Genomic DNA, 22,687 nt, shown 5'->3' on the forward strand with positions numbered 1-22,687 from the left:
GATATCATCGACATAGATAAGAACATCTATACAACCGGAGGTAGTAGACTTGGTGAAAAGTGAATAACTAGAATCTTTGAGAGAATGAGAAAGTACGGCAAACCAATTCTAAGAAACTTGCTTCAAGCCATACAAAAGTTTGTTGTGCGCATGTAAACCTATTCTAGAAGGTCACCATGTAGGAAGTCATAACAAGTTTTTCCATGGAGGGCAACAATGTCTTCTTTGCAATGAAATGAATACTTTCTTTTTTTTTGGTTTGATGGGTAAGCTGGGGTTAGGCGGCCCCCACCAGATATATTATATAAGAAAAAAGATACATCATGAAGAAATAGAGACAAGCCCCCCATACACATGGAGGGGGGACAACCAAAAGTCTCAAACCAACAAAATAAGGCTAAAAGATCAACAATAACATGAATACTCCCTTTGAGAAAGAAAGAAAGAAAAATAAAAGAACAAAACTATGTCATAATGATCAAACGACTGGGCTTTCCTGTCAACTAAGAGAGAAAAATTGGGTTATTTTCGTCAATCAATCTGTAAGATTGTAAAATACGAGTTAGAAAGCAATCTCTTCTCCTCCTGTGCGTACAATGGAGGGATCCCAAGAAGAAGAAGACAGGCCCTCTGAAAAAGCTCAGAAAAACCCATCTGTGAAGGAACAAGAAAGCCTTGATGAAGTGCTCTCAAGGCACAGGTATAGTTTGATTTTCAGTGCTTTGACTTTATCCCTTTTGCGGGTTTCCTTTTCATTTATTTATTGACTTAGAAACAATCCTTGATAACCCATATGCTATTTTCACTGGAAGAACCTGTTTTGCTTGTGGGTTTTCTTTTTTTATGTTTATTTTTGAAGATTGTTGTATTATGACTTTGTTTTAGCTTCGAAATTGAGATGGAATGTATGTGATTTTAGTTTACATGAAGGTCTCTTTTCTCTTAAATAGTAATTAGAGCAGTGATGAAGCTCCTTACATTTCAACTAATCAAATCCCTAATCCTTATCCTTATTCAATCTGAACTTTTAAGGAGTCATTACAACTGTTTCCCACCTTTGTCACATACCCAAATCATGGAACAAAAAACAAAACTCAATATGAAGTGGATAGTAACATGGTGATACCTGATTACATAGATGGATAAATTCACAGTTTAGTAGAGCGAATCAATCATGTTAATTTTTGATAGGACTGATTGCAATGCACATATTATTATAGTGGCATTGGACATCTTCATGTTTGTAGTAATTAGTTTTCAGGAAGTTAGTTTGTCTTATTCACGAATCTGTCATAAGTGTTGAGCCTGATTGCAATTTCATTTAATAGGGATTTGACATTAACATCATCTGAACAATTCAGACTGGAATGTGGTGTTATCTATGTGGGTTTTGATATTCCTTCCAACTTGTGTTTTATGACCCCCTAGTTTTTGTAAATGGAAATACCTTCAGACATAACACTCTAGGTTTCAGATAAGGAAGTTATCATTGGTATTACTTCGTTTGTCATTGTACTTATTCCAGTGGTCAAGCCCAGGTTTCTTTTTTTTCTTGGCTCCCTCTTGAGAGACCAGGGAGAGGTATGGGTTTTCATTTCACATCAATTTTAGTGTATCATACAGTATAGACGAGAAACCAGAAAATGTGAATATGATAGACAAATAGCTAATTAACATCCACAAAACTCCTCAATTAGCATGATGCTAGGAATATGATAAACGAGTAGTTAGTGTCCACAAAAATCCTCAATTACCATGAGAATGGTCAAAGAAACTCCATACACTCCCCATTCCCCAATATCTACACAAATTACTATGATTTGTGGACACGGACACGAGTGTCACGTGTCGACACGGACACGGCTAAAATAGGAAGTATATGTAATCATGATTTGTGGATATAGATTCGTGCGTCCAGTTTCGACGTGGATACGAGTTGTCTGAATGAGGTAAACACAATATTTAATAAAAAAACAGAATGTCACACTTGACACGGTACGAAAACATATCCACACACCTACATTAAGTCTAACACTTCCAGCAATACAAGTTTAAGTGTCCAAAGGTGTGGACACGCGTGTCGTGTCGGACACGGCAGAACACGTGAGTCAACAATAAATTCGAAGTGTCGGCCAAATCATAGACAAATTATCACAATGAAGCAAAGCTTTGTGACTAGGCCCTACTAAGTCTGTGCTTTCTTCACCTTCAAAGATAAATTGGCTGTCTTAGGTTTTCCTGGTCTCTCCATGATGAAGAAAATTTGGCTGTGTTTAGCTTTCAAAGAATTAATGAGCTTCCACTCAAACATGGTCTCTTAGGCCTCATCCATCTCTCCCAACAAATTGCAAGAACCTTCTTTTCATGAATGTTGATTTCCTTTGAGAGGGCAAGCATGTAAGTGTTGCATAGTGTTATTTTCTAGATTTTGGTCAGAGCATATTCAGTTGGTTGGGATGTGAAAGGAGGATGTGTACCGGCATTATAATGCAGGTATGATCCAATTCATGTATTGCTGATTCCATATTGTAGAACATACTATGTGTTATGGAGGCTAGGCATATTCATGTAGTCACAAAAATTTCATTGGTTATGTCTAGGCCAATCAATTTTTTCCCCAGAGATGTATTAATAAAATTTCAGTCACTAGATCTGGAGCCCCAATCTTTATCGAGATTCTTACAACGATCGTAATCCTGGTTAAGCCGCAGGGAGTGGTTCATCGAGAGTGTATTGAAATATCATCTGTGGTTGTGGCATGAATGGTAGATAGCTTTGTCAAAATGTGAGCAACTGAGTATGAACCTCCATGACAGTTGGGAAAAATTTCAATCCTGTTGTATTTTGTGACTGGATTCTTTGACCTTCCAAGGGTGATAAATAAGGTTCTATTTGGAATTGTTGTTATGAGTATGCACGTGCCTGCTTATCTCAGTGTATGCTAACGGATTTCTGGCATTCGACTGGCTAGTTTTGTGTGCAAAACCGGTAGTAAGATACATAGTTGCCAGAAACTCCTTGGGCCGGTGGGAAACCCGTTTCCCCTAAAACACGTTTCTCGCGGTTGGGAAACTCGTTTCCCCTAAAATGAGGGAACACGTTTCGGAAACGTTTCCAAAATATGATACAAAATTGGAGAAATGTTTCTGAAACACATGGGAAACATATGGAAAACTTATGTAAATAATGTGTAAACGCATGATAAACGTATGCAACACCCGTAGAAAACGCATATGAAACGTGTAGGAAACATGTGTGGAACTTACGGAATTCATTTTGGAAAAAACACATCATTTCCTAAGACATTTTTCGTACGATTTTCCGTTGTTTCTCGTTTCTCGTTTCCCCTGTATTTTTTTTCATGCATTTCCCGTTTCAGTTTCACGTTTCGTTTCCCAAATTCATTTCCCACCCTGGTAACTATGGTAAGATATGCGAAAGAACCTTTCAAATGCTTGACTCTATTATCCAGGTTTCTTGCCCACTATAAACTTCAACTTCGAAATTATTTCCTATTGTAATGAGTCTTGGTGTAAAATTTATAGGTACAAACTTATGATACCCCAGACCAGTATTATGAGACATGTTCTAGTAAATTTCGTGTCTTAAGCCATTATTGCTTCTCTTTTAGGCTTATATATTTCTTCCTCCATGCAACATCACTAGGCCATCAACAGAAAAATTGTGGTTCTAGCAATTCCTCCTACCCCTAGTGGATTGGCGAGTCCAATTGAAGAGCCATAAAAAATGAGTCAAAGGTGACCAATGATAGGGGAAGGGATGCCACCTTTCTGCTTTCTTCTCAGGATTCCATTTTATTATATACTATTTCATGCCAATACAGTCTAGAGCATAGCATGAAGTGAGGGCTCTGAAGAGAAGATATGAGAAGCGAGATGCAGAAAGTGAGTGAATGGAAAAGCAAAGAGGAAGCATGTGAAAAGTGTTATGGAAACTAAACCTAAGGCGTGTAGGATGCATCATTGGAACTGCACAAGCTACATATAAGAAGCTATAGGGTTACGATAATATACAGAAGGAGAGTAAATGCAGGTTAGGGTTACAAGAATTACAAGTTAAGGAGGGCTTCACAATTGATTAGAGTTGCAAGTTTTATGCAGTTATAGTCTTAAAATTTTAAAATTTTAGTTGTTCAGGTTTAAGGTTAAACTCTATTCCTAAATTATCCTTAGGGTAAGTTTTTGGAGAAATTTTACGTGTGTTTTATTTCAAGCTTAAAATGAGTTCCTTGAAATACACTCCTTTAGAGTATAAGTAGGAGTATTTCCATTTTGAAAAAAACACTGCCTTGGAATTACCAAAAATGATAAGTTTTTTAGGAAAAAAAAAACATTCATCTAATTAGGATTCAGATTCTTTATTAGGAGCAAGTGTGATGGAAGCGCACTTCCACTAAATTTTGGAAGCGAGAAGAATTTAGCTTGCAAGTTCCAACCCTTCTAGGGGGCTTTAGACAACTATGTTCTAGACTAAATCATTTTCACAAACCCTTTGAATTCTAGTACTTGTACAGGAGATAACATGCTTCTTGATATTGTGTTTTATGGTTGCTGCACCCATCTTTCTATATTCTGACACATGATACTGATTCAATGACATATCAACCGGACCTAGGAATGAATCGGCAGAATCTTCTTAGGTCCAAATCATTCTCTTTCGTGGGTCTAGAAATGTACCTTAAAAAAATCTGTTAGTACAATTCAATGTTTCATGACTCGGACTTGGATGAAAACTCTGCCACAGGAAAAGAAAGTCAATTCGGGCTAGTCATTGATTGTCACAGATAATTTTTCATTAACTCGGGCTAGTCAAAGGAGTTTTGATTGACTTGGTAGGGAGAAACTCAGACTCGGATGAGAACTGTGCAGGTAAAAGGGAGTCGAGTTGGGTGAGGCCGGGAGTTTTAAAATTGTGGTACACTCCTCTTTAGGCCGAGCGCACTATGGCACGAAAGCTACGCCTCTAATACGTAATGCTTCTAGTCATGAAGGAAGCCACCATCCACGTCTCATACATGGCCGAGTTTAAGCTCGGTATTACCCAATTCAACCCAAAACTAGCAAATATGAAGGTACATAATCAATAATCTACCAAACATCATAAGAGTATATGGTCTACCATCTCCTATGAATCCCAAGAACATGATACGGTGGTACAGAATGGGCCAACCACATGATACATTGGTTCAGAATGGGCCAATAATGGTGGTTGAAATGATCCACCATCAATATATTGCAGAGACTTGCAATATTAGCAGAAACTGGTGGCTTTATGACTAGTGGATGCAAGACTTGCAAGCACCCAATAAAGATGCATAGAAAGACCTAACTGAATAATCCCTTAGGAGACCACTTTTACTCCCTATAATCCCTTCCTGATGTACGACTACGAGCATACATATAGTTAATAAGGAACACAAACAAGGAAGCCTCTTGAGCTTAACATCCTTTTGACAGTCTGAGATTCTCTTGGAAATAGCAATCCTGACAACTGCATCACTCTTTCTATCCATGTAGTCCTCAAGCATAGCATCTTTGCCAGTTGCAATCCTATGCCATGACTTAAAAAGATTTTAAAGGTAGCATGCCATGCTATGGGTCTTCCCAGAACCTAAATCTATTGCATACTACGACTTTGATATTAATGCCCAAGTCAAAAGACTCTTCCACCCCACAATTAGCTTAACCAACCCTTGGCCCTGTATGTCTAGATACTTCCCTAGACATCTGCTCTTTGTGCCTAACCACATTTTGTTTTAATTTCCAAATTCTCATTTTCATATCCTTTGAATCTCTGTAGCCACTTTCCCTTTTTTTTAATGTTTTTTTGTAGCCGCTTTCCTAGTAAAGCTTGATCCATTTCTTTTGTCCTCCTAACTCCATCATCTTCTATTTAGATGGTTTGTACCCCTTTCACCCAAATTATATTTTACTTCTCTCTATCATTCCAATGGAAATCCATTTGGAGATGCTCAAGTTGGTCAATTTCACTATATGTGCATCAAAATAACTTCATATCTGATTTAGTCACCTCAAAACTATGTTCATGCTCATGCTTCCATTGTTTGTGGGTGCTTCATTTTCATCCGCATGCTTATATAAGACTTGAACCAGGTACTTGCTCCAGTGTTACACTTTGTTAAGTGTTACATTGCTTGCACTTTGGGTTGTGAATTGCATACATGCTTCTAGTTTTGGCTATAGAAATAGTTATTGTTTGACAATTATTGATTGTTGCCAACTTTTGTTGGTTAGTGATGGCAACAAGAGGTTTTGAGGACTTTAGATTTTTTATGTTTTTTTTCTATTTCTTAATGCCTTTGGTATGAGTACAGCTCATAGATATTTGACATGTCTTTATTTCTTGATGCTTCACATGCTAGCTGCACTAGATGGGAGGTGAGCGAGAGGGAATATTCTATCTCCTACTGTAAGGGGTTAGGCACAAGGTTTCAAATTTCAGTTTCGGTGTCGGTTTTGGCTGAAATTTCCACCGAAACCGAAATATTTTGGTTTCGGGGGAAATTTCGGCCAAAGTCATGTAAAAATATGATAATAATTTCATTTTTTAAATTTCCACCGAAATGTCTAAAATTTTGGTGGAAATTTTGGTGATTTCGGTGGAATTTTCTAAATCTTGTAAAAAACCGTTGTCATGTAAATTTTGGTTCAGCCCGAAGCTTAAATATTTCGGCCGAAACGTGCCGAAATTTAAAACCATGGTTAGGCAGACAGCAAAGCACCACAGGAATTTATTAGAGAAAGGTTGAAAACTTACAACCGGGAATAGATAAAACCTCTGCCATCACTTGGCAATATAGCATGAAGAGGCAGCAAAAGACAAGCAGGGATGACATGTTGTTTGCATGGCATTCCTTGTTGGAGAGAAAATCAACAATTTATGTTAACCTCTCTCCAAACATGAGTAATCTTCTCCAGCAGGGAGGTGATTTTGCTTCGAATGGTAATGGCTGTCCAGAGGCATTGCTCGAGGCCAAGGAGAATGTCGCCATAAACCTTAGAATTGGATTCAACTCTGATGTGGCAGAAGGCTTTGTCAATGACACTGTATTCCCACAAGAATAGCTTGGATCTCAAGGTAAAATATGCTATTTTTTGCAACTAGTGAGTAGGCGGCAAGAGGTTCTTACTTCGAGTTCCTAATGACACCCTCACGGCGATTAAGAACATGGATTCATTGAGAGATGATGTCAATGATGGATCCTAGTACTAGTCTTTGGCTTGAATTTCTTCTTGAAAACACAAGAATTACATCCAATCAAAACAAAATGGATGGTGGCAGAAAATGCATCCTTTATAGCAGTGTCGATCTGTCCTCTGCTGTTATATTTGGCAATAATCCAAATGCCCTAATTGAGGATGCCGTAGACAGGCTTCTGCTTATAGTTGATCCTCCACAATATCAATTTCCACACCCAAACAATATAGGAAATTTTGAAAAATGTATGGTCATGGCTTTCAGGCAGAGCGTGACATAGAGAGCACAAGGAATTGGCCCTGATCCCCTGTTTGTATTTAGGTCGGTGGCTCGGCTGATGGCCTTGGGAATAGAAAAGTCTGGTTCCTTGGAGATTAGCTGGGATTTCATTTTAGATATCCGTGATTTTTGTTGGTGTCTCTCCTCTTATTTACTCCATATTGTGCTTAGTTCTAATGATATGACGGGTGGCCTTCCAAAGGTGTTAAGAGGGAATGCCTTTGCTTAGGCTTCATTTTTCTGCTTTGCTCTTTTCCTCCTTTCTATAGGATTCATTTCATAGAAGAGTGGCAAAGTTTACGGCCGGCTGCCAACCTGACGCCAACTCTCCTCCTTTCATGGGGTCACCTCAACCCCCTCTTTTTATAATATCAGTTGTTTTAATTTATCCCCTGTTAATTATCGAAAAAACCATCCATGTGGCCTAATTATGCACACATTTTGAAATAGATGACTGATACTATAGAAAGAAACACATTAGTAGCCCGATCCAGGTCCACCCTCATGACATCAGCATCACCTGTACCATTCTTCCAGACTTTTGAGGGCCACTTAAGATGAAATATCCTAAAATACTCAAATCAACATTCCTAACCATTCGATTGGAGAGCTTGAATGTGCGCTGTTGCTCATTTCTTATTAGCCATCCAGTAGCAGTACACCAATCCGTCAATTAAGATCCTCTGATAACTGCAACTTTTTACCTCTCTTCTACAGAGTAAGGCCCTGGAAGAAGTGACCAGATCATGCTCATATGATGTGAGTAGTCTGGTCAAGCTTCTCATGCACTTCTCATATTCATGCTTCTCATTGTATCAATCCAATTTCTATTAAGGTAACCTAGGCTTCTGCTTTTTTTTTTCTTTTTTCTTTTTTTTTTGAGAATTTTTGAGATGCAGAAGTGCCGGTGTTGTCCCTAACTTCATATAGTTTTTACCCATATTTGTGTATAACTGTCAAAGAAGGGCAACGGTATATTGTATATTTGTATACATAAGGGAGTTGCTCTGTTATATGTGCCTTGTAAGAGGCGTGCTAGTCTGCTGTATTGAAAAGCTCGATCTTTAGGACTTTACATATTATTTAATCTGCATCACTATTTTGTAGTCTTAGATTTTAGTTATATGCCCTGTCTTTAAAACAACAGAATATTTGATGTTATATATTTATGAGCACTATTGTTGTCTACAGAAAAGAGACTACTGAGCTTCAGAACAAGGAAGTGAGTCTGAGAAAAGCAGCTGCTAAAGGCAGCAAAGCTGAGCAGAAGGCCAAGAAAAAGCAGGTGGAAGATGAGATCTCACAACTTTCATCTAAACTCATAGCAAAACATGCGGAGGAACTCCCTTCATTAGGCTACAAGAATAAAAATAGCAAGGAGAAGGTTAATCTCGACAATTTGGTGATCGCCATAGTTGGTGTCTCTTATAGTGCTCATAGTGACAACTCAAAGCCCAGTGTAGACACCCCATTTTGCTCTACCTTAATCGATAAAGAAATTAGGGTTTGTTTTCCGTCGGTTTTCCAATGTCTTTCTTTCCCGCATCCGTTTGTTACATTTCTAAATATTTTTGGTCGTTTCCGTCGTGTTTCGTATTTTCCCGCTAAATGTTGAGAAGGATTATTCAGAAAAATCTAAACCAGAGAGAATTGGGACCCGTTTGGTGGGCCCGCATTGGGTGCTTCGATTAAATTTGGATCGAGAAAGTTGGACCCATTCGGTGGGGCCGCATGATGCATTTTGATTAAATTTGGACTCGTTTGGTGGGCCCGCATTGAACATTTGTTTAAAATCGAATCAACCGAGGGCCCACATTGTGGGGCCCGCGTTGTGGGGCCTCAGTGGGGCCTCTTGTGAGGCCTCTTATGAAGAGCAATGATGGTAGCTCTCCACTAAGACAACATGATGGGCCCTCCATGAAGAGCAATGATGGTAGCTCTCCACTAAGACAACATGATGGGCCCTCCACTAAGAGCAATAATGATGGACTCTCCACTAAGAAACATGATGGGCCCTCCACTAAGAGCAATAATGATGGACTCTCCACTAAGAAACATGATGGGCCCTCCACTAAGAGCAATAATGATGGACTCTCCACTAAGAAACATGATGGGCCCTCCACTAAGAACAATAATGATGGATTCTCCACTAAGAGGGACAACATGATGAGCTCTCCACCAACATATCTCTCTCTCTCTCTTTCTCTCCCTATATATATCTTCCTTCCCATCCATAAGAGGGGAAAAAAAAGAGAAATTTATCTTCCATTATCTCTTTCTCTTCCATTATCTCTTCTAATCACTCCCTCCAATCCCTTTCCTCAATATATTCTTCCATCCCTCTCCCTAATATTCTTCTTCCATTATCTCTTCACTCCCTCAATCACTCCCTCTAAACACTCCAGAGAAAGCGAAAGACGGCGGAGCGGATCGGCGGCGGCAGGATTTTTTATATTTTTTTGGATTGGGCGGAGATCTTCACCACAGGTAGGTGCATTGTTCTCAAAATATTTCTGTATTTTTCCGAATTTTTCTGATTTTTTCCGCAAATTGTGTTTTAAAAATGGAAAACTCTTCAAAAAACATCTTTTGACGAAGAAAAATTAAATTATATACCAAACAGATTCTAAAATTAATGAAATTTCGTGGGAAAATAATATGTTACTGATTCATTTTACCATGAATTTATAAAGATTTTTGGAGTTTATTTGGTATATTATTTAATATTTTCTTTGAAACTTATCAGATTTTAGGAGAATTTTTACTAACATCAGATCATCATTAAAATTCATAAAATTTTTACAGTAGTCTTATCTTCCATATTACTTGTTACTGTAAAATTTTCGTGTTATTTGGATCTGTTTTAATATGGGATGTAGTGTTAATTTATAATCTGGTCTGGAAATTGTAAAATCCGAAATTGGTAGTAAATAATTTCTAAAATTCATGAAAATCTCACTGCATGCTATTTTGATTCATATAGTATTTCTGTAGAAATTTCATAGAATTTAGAGTTGTATTTCTACTAGTTTATGTGTTAATTGTGCAATCTGGACATTTAATGGATTAATCAAGATTAAATGTGAATTTAATGTAAAAATATGCAAAACTCATCCTGTAAGCTACATACATTTTCATCTTGCTGCTGTAGAAATTTCAAATCATTTCGAATTTATTTGCAACAATTTCACTTGTAAAACCGCTCGTATGCTTAAAATTGATAAAATCCATGGAAAATTCGAAATTAATTAAAAATCATATAAAAATTCCTAAAGAACTTTAAAATTCTGTCACATGTTCACTCCTTAATCCATTAAAACAGAAATTTTAGGATCTTTAGATTTTCCTGGAAAAATGGCCAGTGCATCCATAATCGTATCCCAATTGCAACTTGATCTTTGACAATTTGAATATTTAAGTTATAGCATGTTGTTGGCTCCGAGGTTATTGTCCACGGAAATCCTGAGATTCTGCCAGGCAATAAGATGCTATAACCTAAGTATTAAATTGCACAAGGAAAGAGCGCACGATTCCCTCCTTTGGATGCCATTCAAGGCCGAAATTGGTGAACCCTAGAACCATTGGTAATCCTTAAATGTCTAGAAACTGAAAATCTTCGAAATCTGAAACTCATTAACCTCGAGAACTTAAATCGATTTATCTTGTGTCTTTCGGAACCATTGGATTATGGTTTCCAATCTAAAGAACCATTAGAGCCCAATTTAGGAACACTGGTGTCGTGCCGTGTCCTAGGTTTTAGGGAGTCCTAGAGTTAGGAGTCCAACCTCATCACGGACGCTTGCTATGAATAGCAACCGTACCATAGGTCTAGTTACACTAGTCACCCAATCTTTCCTTAAGACAAGCCTAGTAAACTAGGATGTAGGCAAACCTGCATTAGTCTAAGGAACAACTTGCATTTAGATAAGAATCATACAGCATCTTAGATGAAATCCTAAGATAATAAAATCCTCAACTTGAATTAAATAACTACTTTTAAAACTGTTGAAACAGTCAAATCCGTTTAAGTCGGTGTCCTAGTTGAGTTAGGCATAAGTAGCTTAGCTTAGGTGCACCGAACTACGTCGACTCTGATCCCAGTGAGGCTTGGGTACGTAGGCAGCTTGGATGTCAGATGGCATACCAACCGCGAGTCGGCACCACAACAAATTGTGGTGTTTTGTATTTTAATTTTATTGTAAATTCTTAATTAAATCACTTAGGATCTTCTATGAGATTAGAATCTTAGGAGAACTTGCACTTAGATTGAATCCAGACAAATCAAGAAATCAAAATACACATTTAGGATTCACATTGAAATTAAATCATAGGATGCATGTCCCGTAGATAACATATTAACATAGAGTTGAATGAGCCATTTAAAATAAATTTAAAAGAGTTAGCTTTTGGAATCGAAGACCGATTATCGGGCAGGAATGGTGCATGTGGTGGATAAATCCCCATACCTTCCATTCTTGTAACCAGGTAGCGAGTCTAGATTTCTGGTTAATTACGGGTCCTAGATCCCATATCTAGGTGGCGACTCTGTCAGTCTCTTTTATGTGGAATTCGGATTGCCTTAGTGATCCCAAGTTCACATAAAAGACGAATCTAAATCAACACTAAGAAGCACACGCCAATCGCGTGGGTATTAGAGACCAAGAGAGTGCACGGCGGCTCGCGCCCCACGCACCTCTCGCGGGATCATGTCCCACAGTCTGGCGACTCTGCTGGGGACCACCTAACTTCATTAAAATTTCAAAAGATAATTCATTTGAATTTAATTTAACTGGCTCATAAAAACTCTATACTTGTTAGATTAGTTTGTCTCGTTTTATTTTCTCATCACATTTTACTCGAACTTAATTTAACAAAACCTGAAGGCATCATAGATTGCGCGAACTTATTGCACACACTTACATCACTTGCATCTAAACCCTTGCATTTCACATGCACACACGTCCTATTTTAGGAACCCGGAGTGTTATCTAGCATGGTTGACTGGGATTTCATCACCTGGTGCCTCTGTGTTAGAGAAGCATTCCACCCTTAGCCTAGTACCTTTATGGTGCGTAAACGGATCTCTTGTTCACGTACTGATACGCCGGACACTGGTACAGTATATCGAACATGGATTCGCGCTAAGGGAACTCTTGGCCTTACCCCTAGATTAACCCACACATGCATGTAGTATACGAACACATGTGCATCACATGTGTGAGCCTAGTTTAGGATATCCTACCCATTTGTGTCTAGATTAGGCCGTAGTCCATCTTCCAATGGCTACGATCGGTCCTAGGTACACAAACAAAGTCATGAGTCGAGATCCTCTCTCCACTTCGCTAGATTAGGATTAGGGTTGATGCCTTCAGGTAACACTGTTAAAATGTGCGAAGACTAAAAACTTTTCCTTTGGGGTTAGGACATAAATCCCATCATTTCCAAAGATCTCATAGGATTAGTTATTCTTGATCTACCCGTTGAAAGTAATCCTATGCAATATCATCTAATCTCTCGATCATGTGTCTATCATTCGCCTCTTGTGTGATTCAATTATATCTTCATTCCCTTTCTCAATTGGCAAGAATTGTATCTCAATCATTTGATCGTGCAAACTTGATGATCTGATCGTACTTGTACCCTTAGTCTTTTCTTATTCTTAAGGGCAACCTTTGTCAAGAATATTTTGCTAAGTCCTTCAGAGTTCACTCTCATAATCCTTGAATTAGGGGCATTCCCCCTATGCGAATCTGTCATCATTGTCATGTCTTGGTCCTTTAGGATTCATTCTATTGTCCCAAATACTTGTGAGCCAGCTTTCGCCGAGCCTCCGAAGCTAGACAGTTGCAGCAGTTAAAGTTTTAGTCATTTACTATTTTATGTTGAGTCAGTCACCATGGTCAGTACAATTGTTGAGTCCGGTCTTACAATTCAAGGTCAATGCCTAGTCCAGGCAAGTTATCTTTTGATTTTTCTATTTTAGGGTCGTGAATCCTGAGCATGTTCAGAATAGGTTGTCAGATGTAAGAGCTTTCTCTTTAAATGAAATTGGAAGTCCCAATAGTTCACTTGTGTCTATTTCTTAAGTGTGCTTCTGATCTTAAAATAAGACTCATTCCTCAAATGAGGACAAAATTGACGAAACTCCACTTGAGTCACAACGATTATTTGAACAAGAGGAGGAGCGCCAATCTCAGCCTTTCAAAGATGAAATTGAAATGGTAAACACTGGCACTGAAACCTTGATCCAGTAAATGCCGATTGAAAATACATTACCCTCTGAAGAGTGTGAAGAATTGGTAAACCCATTTTGAGGATAAAAAGATGGTCCGGTAAGCGTTACCATTAATGCCAAGAGAAAGACCCAGATAGAAGGTTCAAGAAAGAATGAAGTGAATATCATATGCTATGCAAGGGGCATAGAGTGGAAACAACTTTCATATTTCCAATCAATGACCTTGGTTCTCAAATTCATAACATGAAGCCATCAAATTCGAGATAAGAAGTTCAAGAGCAAGCATTGAAAAGTGATCATCAGATATCAAGAGTTACAAATCCATAGATGGAGGATGTCGAAGAACAAGTTTCGCTCTATGAAAGTCGAAGGCGCGTATTAGAATCTTGAAAGAAGAAGATTTATTATCTCTTACCTGGAAATGCCGTCAAACTCTGTAAAAAAAAAAAAAGAAAAAAAAATAATCAGTACCAGAGGGACTCTGGTAAACTAGATCGACTCCCAATCTGAACATCGGAAGGCCTCCTTTGGCCGAACAAATCCCAAAATCAGAACCCAACGTCAAAAGAATACCGGTTTACAAACCCTTCGAGCCTGAATGAAATTTTCTTGAAAACCCGTCAAACTAGGGGCATTCGCCCCGAACTACGCGAGACCTGATCCCTACACTGGGGTACGTAGGCAGCTCGGTTAAACTGAGTTCGGTCAATTCAAAAAAGAAAAGCAATTCAATCAATCCAAAAAAAAAAAGAAATTCAATCCTTTCAGAAAAAAAAAGGGGACAAGTTCCTAAAGAAGAGAAGTCAATTATTCCAGAAAGAAGAAAAAAAAAGAAAAATCAATAAACTTTCGAACAATTTATCTTCAAACTAGGGGCATTCGCCCTGAACTATACACGACCTGATTCCTACCTTGGGATATGTAGGCAACCTATTCACAGGTTCGGTCGAAATCTTTGTTGAACCTTAAGCCATTCTTTGAAAAGCCCTATCATACCTATAAAGTCCTTCCGGTGTTCAGAACTAATGATCTAGGTCCCGAAACAAAAAAAAAAAAAAAATGATGATGAATAAAAAAAAATGGAGTTTGAAGATCTGCTAGACTGAAAACCTGAAAGGGCGGTTTAGGCAAAATTTAAGATCATTCCCCTGTTAAGTTGAAAACCTGAAAGGGCGGCTTAGGCAAAAGCTAAGGGGATAGCCTGCTGAATCGAAAACCTAGAAAGACGGTTCAGGCAAAAGTTAAGGCTACCACGGTCCGCCAAGTTAAAAACCCTGAAGAGGTGACTTGGTCACGGTAAGAGAATCATTATAAGAAGGCTACAGCCAGTATCAAGACTGAAGATCAACTGAAGTTCAAGCAAATTTATAAGAAGGTTACAGCCGGTATCAGGACTGAAGATCAATTGAAGTTCAAACAAATTCAAGTGACATCCTCAAAACTGGGGGCATTGGAGCTAAGCAATCCTAGGAGTTGTAATTAAATCATTGAGGCATTACTGTTTTAAGGAAAAAGTCCAGTGTTTACCAATTGAAAAAAAAAAATTCCTTGAAAGGATAGACATACCAAATAAAACGTTAACTAAGTCAGAAGCATTACTGTGTCTGTCAGTGTAGTTAATCAATCGTTGTTATTCTATGTTCACTCCTTTAGAGCTCCTCAATCCTTTGAGTAGTGCCTTTTATCTAAGTTTTCTATTTAAAAAGAGTCAATCGTCATCCATATGTCCAAATGATGCAACTGTCTCGGTGAAGGAGGCCCGGCCTCGTCAGCTCCCTGCGATTGTACCTGAAAAAGTTCGAGAATCTAGTCAAACAGCTATATTTCAAAGATGATCAACCCAGAAGAATTCAGAAGTAGAAACATCGGAAAGCCCAGCTTCCGTAAAAAGATCATACCCCAGGAAGGCATCTTAAGCTTGGAAGAGCCTCAGATGCAATGATGGTCGAGCCAATTTCTCAGAAAGATGAACCGTTAAAATTCAGAATTTCCTTCCAGTTAGTTAAATACTTTCCTGGTCAAGAAATGTTTATCTAAACACCTATCAAGAGGCAAGTCCCACTTTTCCATGATTATATCCAAGAGAGCCGTTGTTCTAGATTACCAATTTCAAGTGTCTTGTTCAAGGTTTCAGTCATCCAAATCCCCAAAGACAAGACCAGCAGTCTCTTTGAGAAAAATCTTGTTGAAGTTTCATAAAAGTGTTTCTAATCCATTCTTGTTAGTAATGGTTCTTCGGTTTGCCGTTTCATCATTCGTCAAAGTCCTAGTTTCCGATATCTTTGTCAGGCACGATCTATAACATCCTTGATTTCATTAAGTTCAAAAAAATCAAAAATTCATCAAATCCAATCCTATGTCAAATTCAAGTTCATGAAAAATCTCTAAATTCTTCGTTATTGAATTCATCAATCAAAGCTATCTTGTTTCTTTGAGCCTGTTTGTGAACGGTGCCTCTTTTCTCGAGTCCATTTGTAAATGGTCTCGTCTTCTCCTTGAACCCGTTTGTGAACGGTGTCTCATTTTTCTGAGTCCATTTACGGTCTCATGTCCTCCTTGAGCCCGTTTGTGGACGGTGCCTTATTTCTGAAAAATCAAAAATTCATCAAATCCAATCCTATGTCAAATTCAAGTTCATGAAAAAACTCTAAATTCTTCGTTGTTGAATTCATCAATCAAAGCTATCTTGTTTCTTTGAGCCTGTTTGTGAACGGTGCCTCTTTTCTCGAGTCCATTTGTAAATGGTCTCGTCTTCTCCTTGAACCCGTTTGTGAACGGTGTCTCATTTTTCTGAGTCCATTTACGGTCTCATGTCCTCCTTGAGCCCGTTTGTGGACGGTGCCTTATTTCTGAAAAATCAAAAATTCATCAAATCCAATCCTATGTCAAATTCAAGTTCATGAAAAAACTCTAAATTCTTCGTTGTTGAATTCATCAATCAAAGCTATCTTGTTTCTTTGAGCCTGTTTGTGAACGGTGCCTCGTTTCTCGAGTCCATTTGTAAATGGTCTCGTCTTCTCCTTGAACCCGTTTGTGAACGGTGTCTCATTTTTCTGAGTCCATTTACGGTCTCATGTCCTCCTTGAGCCCGTTTGTGGACGGTGCCTTATTTCTGAAAAATCAAAAATTCATCAAATCCAATCCTATGTCAAATTCAAGTTCATGAAAAAACTCTAAATTCTTCGTTGTTGAGTTCATCAATCAAAGCTATCTTGTTTCTTTGAGCCCGTTTGTGAACGGTGCCTCATTTCTCGAGTCCATTTGTAAATGGTCCCGTCTTCTCCTTAAGCCCGTTTGTGAACGGTACTTCATTTTCTGAGTCTATTTGTGAATGGTCTCATGTCCTCCTTGAGCCCGTTTGTGGACGCTGCCTTATTTCTGAAAAATCAAAAATTCATCAAATCCAATCCTACGTCAAATTCAAGTTTATGAAAAATCTTTAAATTCTTCGTGGTTGAAGCTATCTTGTTTCTTTGAGCCCATTTGTGAACGGTGCCTCATTTCTCGAGTCCATTTATGAATGGTCTCATGTTCTCCTAGAGCCCGTTTGTGAACGGTGCCTCGTTTCTCGAGTCCATTTGTGAATGGTCTCGTCTTCTCCTTAAGCCCGTTTGTGAACGGTACCTCATTTTCTGAGTCTATTTGTGAATGGTCTCATGTTTTCCTTGAGCCCGTTTGTGAACGGTGCCTCGTTTCTCGAATCCATTTGTGAATGGTCTCGTCTTCTCCTTGAGCCTGTTGGTGAACGGTACCTCATTTTCTGAGCCCATTTGTGAATGGTCTTTTTATTCTCCTTGAGCCCGTTTGTGAACGGTACCTCATTTTCTGAGTCTATTTGTGAATGGTCTCATGTTTTCCTTGAGCCCGTTTGTGAACGGTGCCTCGTTTCTCGAATCCATTTGTGAATGGTCTCGTCTTCTCCTTGAGCCCGTTGGTGAACGGTACCTCATTTTCTGAGCCCATTTGTGAATGGTCTTTTATTCTCCTTGAGCCCGTTTGTGAATGGTACCTCATTTTCTGAGTCCATTTGTGAATGGTCTCATGTTCTCCTTGAGCCCGTTTGTGAACGGTGTCTCGTTTCTCGAGTCCATTTGTGAATGGTCATGTGTTCTCTTTAAGCCCGTTTGTAAACGGTACCTCATTTTCGAGTCCATTTGTGAATGGTCTCGTCTTCTCCTTGAGCCCGTTTGTGAACGGTACCTCATTTTCTGAATCCATTTGTGAATGGTCTCTTATCCTCCTTGAGCCCGCTTGTGAAAGATGTCTCATTTTCTTTTTTCTTTTTTTTTTTTTTTTTAAAAAAAAAAAAAAAAAAAAAAAAAAAAACCGCTTGAGAACGATCTTTGTTCTTTCTGTTCGGAATCCATTCGAAAGTGGTATCTCATTCTCTCGTTGCCCGTTTGTGAACGGCACCGCATCAGGATTTCTTATTATGTTCTAATTCTAGGATTTCATTTAGGGCCTTGCATTAGGTAGTAAATGTTTGCGTCTAAGTTCCGTTTGTGTAGAGTCTTTTGTCGATTAAAGCTACGCAAAATGGCTCTGTCATTTTGACTTTGGTATTCGATGACTACGTCATCTCTACCAAAGAGGGGCATCTGTAGACACCCCATTTTGCTCTACCTTAATCGATAAAGAAATTAGGGTTTGTTTTCCGTCGGTTTTCCAATGTCTTTCTTTCCCGCATCCGTTTGTTACATTTCTAAATATTTTTGGTCGTTTCCGTCGTGTTTCGTATTTTCCCGCTAAATGTTGAGAAGGATTATTCAGAAAAATCTAAACCAGAGAGAATTGGGACCCGTTTGGTGGGCCCGCATTGGGTGCTTCGATTAAATTTGGATCGAGAAAGTTGGACCCATTCGGTGGGGCCGCATGATGCATTTTGATTAAATTTGGACTCGTTTGGTGGGCCCGCATTGAACATTTGTTTAAAATCGAATCAACCGAGGGCCCACATTGTGGGGCCCGCGTTGTGGGGCCTCAGTGGGGCCTCTTGTGAGGCCTCTTATGAAGAGCAATGATGGTAGCTCTCCACTAAGACAACATGATGGGCCCTCCATGAAGAGCAATGATGGTAGCTCTCCACTAAGACAACATGATGGGCCCTCCACTAAGAGCAATAATGATGGACTCTCCACTAAGAAACATGATGGGCCCTCCACTAAGAGCAATAATGATGGACTCTCCACTAAGAAACATGATGGGCCCTCCACTAAGAGCAATAATGATGGACTCTCCACTAAGAAACATGATGGGCCCTCCACTAAGAACAATAATGATGGATTCTCCACTAAGAGGGACAACATGATGAGCTCTCCACCAACATATCTCTCTCTCTCTCTTTCTCTCCCTATATATATCTTCCTTCCCATCCATAAGAGGGGAAAAAAAAGAGAAATTTATCTTCCATTATCTCTTTCTCTTCCATTATCTCTTCTAATCACTCCCTCCAATCCCTTTCCTCAATATATTCTTCCATCCCTCTCCCTAATATTCTTCTTCCATTATCTCTTCACTCCCTCAATCACTCCCTCTAAACACTCCAGAGAAAGCGAAAGACGGCGGAGCGGATCGGCGGCGGCAGGATTTTTTATATTTTTTTGGATTGGGCGGAGATCTTCACCACAGGTAGGTGCATTGTTCTCAAAATATTTCTGTATTTTTCCGAATTTTTCTGATTTTTTCCGCAAATTGTGTTTTAAAAATGGAAAACTCTTCAAAAAACATCTTTTGACGAAGAAAAATTAAATTATATACCAAACAGATTCTAAAATTAATGAAATTTCGTGGGAAAATAATATGTTACTGATTCATTTTACCATGAATTTATAAAGATTTTTGGAGTTTATTTGGTATATTATTTAATATTTTCTTTGAAACTTATCAGATTTTAGGAGAATTTTTACTAACATCAGATCATCATTAAAATTCATAAAATTTTTACAGTAGTCTTATCTTCCATATTACTTGTTACTGTAAAATTTTCGTGTTATTTGGATCTGTTTTAATATGGGATGTAGTGTTAATTTATAATCTGGTCTGGAAATTGTAAAATCCGAAATTGGTAGTAAATAATTTCTAAAATTCATGAAAATCTCACTGCATGCTATTTTGATTCATATAGTATTTCTGTAGAAATTTCATAGAATTTAGAGTTGTATTTCTACTAGTTTATGTGTTAATTGTGCAATCTGGACATTTAATGGATTAATCAAGATTAAATGTGAATTTAATGTAAAAATATGCAAAACTCATCCTGTAAGCTACATACATTTTCATCTTGCTGCTGTAGAAATTTCAAATCATTTCGAATTTATTTGCAACAATTTCACTTGTAAAACCGCTCGTATGCTTAAAATTGATAAAATCCATGGAAAATTCGAAATTAATTAAAAATCATATAAAAATTCCTAAAGAACTTTAAAATTCTGTCACATGTTCACTCCTTAATCCATTAAAACAGAAATTTTAGGATCTTTAGATTTTCCTGGAAAAATGGCCAGTGCATCCATAATCGTATCCCAATTGCAACTTGATCTTTGACAATTTGAATATTTAAGTTATAGCATGTTGTTGGCTCCGAGGTTATTGTCCACGGAAATCCTGAGATTCTGCCAGGCAATAAGATGCTATAACCTAAGTATTAAATTGCACAAGGAAAGAGCGCACGATTCCCTCCTTTGGATGCCATTCAAGGCCGAAATTGGTGAACCCTAGAACCATTGGTAATCCTTAAATGTCTAGAAACTGAAAATCTTCGAAATCTGAAACTCATTAACCTCGAGAACTTAAATCGATTTATCTTGTGTCTTTCGGAACCATTGGATTATGGTTTCCAATCTAAAGAACCATTAGAGCCCAATTTAGGAACACTGGTGTCGTGCCGTGTCCTAGGTTTTAGGGAGTCCTAGAGTTAGGAGTCCAACCTCATCACGGACGCTTGCTATGAATAGCAACCGTACCATAGGTCTAGTTACACTAGTCACCCAATCTTTCCTTAAGACAAGCTTAGTAAACTAGGATGTAGGCAAACCTGCATTAGTCTAAGGAACAACTTGCATTTAGATAAGAATCATACAGCATCTTAGATGAAATCCTAAGATAATAAAATCCTCAACTTGAATTAAATAACTACTTTTAAAACTGTTGAAACAGTCAAATCCGTTTAAGTCGGTGTCCTAGTTGAGTTAGGCATAAGTAGCTTAGCTTAGGTGCACCGAACTACGTCGACTCTGATCCCAGTGAGGCTTGGGTACGTAGGCAGCTTGGATGTCAGATGGCATACCAACCGCGAGTCGGCACCACAACAAATTGTGGTGTTTTGTATTTTAATTTTATTGTAAATTCTTAATTAAATCACTTAGGATCTTCTATGAGATTAGAATCTTAGGAGAACTTGCACTTAGATTGAATCCAGACAAATCAAGAAATCAAAATACACATTTAGGATTCACATTGAAATTAAATCATAGGATGCATGTCCCGTAGATAACATATTAACATAGAGTTGAATGAGCCATTTAAAATAAATTTAAAAGAGTTAGCTTTTGGAATCGAAGACCGATTATCGGGCAGGAATGGTGCATGTGGTGGATAAATCCCCATACCTTCCATTCTTGTAACCAGGTAGCGAGTCTAGATTTCTGGTTAATTACGGGTCCTAGATCCCATATCTAGGTGGCGACTCTGTCAGTCTCTTTTATGTGGAATTCGGATTGCCTTAGTGATCCCAAGTTCACATAAAAGACGAATCTAAATCAACACTAAGAAGCACACGCCAATCGCGTGGGTATTAGAGACCAAGAGAGTGCACGGCGGCTCGCGCCCCACGCACCTCTCGCGGGATCATGTCCCACACCCAGCAAAAGTGTTAAAAGGCGTGAGAAGAGAGCTCAGCAAGAGGCAACAGAATAGAGGAAGAACAAAGTAACATAATCAGTGACCGTATGATTGAAAATGAGAAGTTAGAGAAAAAACTTGAGCCCCTTGGGTTGACAGTAAATGAAATTAAGCCAGATGGTCACTGCCTCTACCGAGCGGTTGAGGATCAACTATCCCTTCATTCAGGAAATGCGTCACCATATAGTTACCAAGAGCTTCGAGAAATGGTTGCTACTTATATGAGGGAGAACATGTCTGACTTCCTTCCATTTTTTCTATCAGATAATAAAATAGAGGCAGACTCTGACTACTCACATTTGGAAAGATTCCAAAACTATTGTAGAGAAATAGAGTCGACGGCTGCTTGGGGAGGGCAACTTGAACTGGGTGCTCTGACACATTGCCTGAGAAAACATATAATGATATTTTCAGGGTCCTTTCCTGATGTGGAGATGGGAAAGGAGTACAAGTCGAAAGTGGTAGCAGCTCATCTAATCCAAGTATCATGTTGTCATATCATCGGCACGCATTCGGGCTCGGTGAGCACTATAATTCGGTTGTTCCCAATGTGATCAGGTAGATAATGTGGCATCCAGTGAGAATTTTGTTTTGTGTTTTTTTGTGGTCTATTGTTCTATCTATTTCTATAATGTTTCTTTGATAGAAATTGACTCTTGTTGGAATTAAGTTGAAACCCTATAAATACTACACTTTTTTGGTTTCTTTTGCTGTTATTCATTAATATATATGCATTTACATTATGTCTGCTATTTTATATCGACATTTGATCATTGCATGAATACTTATCAAGAATTGCATAATTCGGGAATTTGGACCTCGTTTCTCTGCTTTTGTGCTGGTGCAAGTAAGGAACCTAAGCAGCTTGTGGTATTGCTGTATAGACCTTTAGATTTGCCAGTCGATCAGCTCTGAATTTGATTCTTGGTTGACGTGGGACATAATGATGGAGAGCATCTCGTTGGAGAGCTTTCTGGGTAATTTATTCTCCACAGATTAATTCCCAGAATCTTTGGTCAATTGAAAACTACAACA

General features: G+C 38.4%; 1 pseudogene across 1 annotated transcript; it reads left to right on the forward strand.

Annotated features, from left to right (window-relative positions):
• The first annotated feature begins 456 nt into the window (after positions 1-456).
• On the forward strand, positions 457-22,356 carry LOC143848438 (OVARIAN TUMOR DOMAIN-containing deubiquitinating enzyme 5-like; annotated as a pseudogene). The gene is made up of 3 exons (XR_013235391.1): positions 457-700; positions 8,710-8,970; positions 21,610-22,356. The product of XR_013235391.1 is annotated as an OVARIAN TUMOR DOMAIN-containing deubiquitinating enzyme 5-like (transcript).
• The last annotated feature ends 331 nt before the right edge of the window (positions 22,357-22,687 follow it).

Source organism: Tasmannia lanceolata, unplaced genomic scaffold, assembly GCF_043159265.1.
Source record: "Tasmannia lanceolata isolate RefF3 unplaced genomic scaffold, GAP_Taslan_0.1 ptg000016l, whole genome shotgun sequence".
Taxonomy (NCBI): Eukaryota; Viridiplantae; Streptophyta; class Magnoliopsida; order Canellales; family Winteraceae; genus Tasmannia; species Tasmannia lanceolata.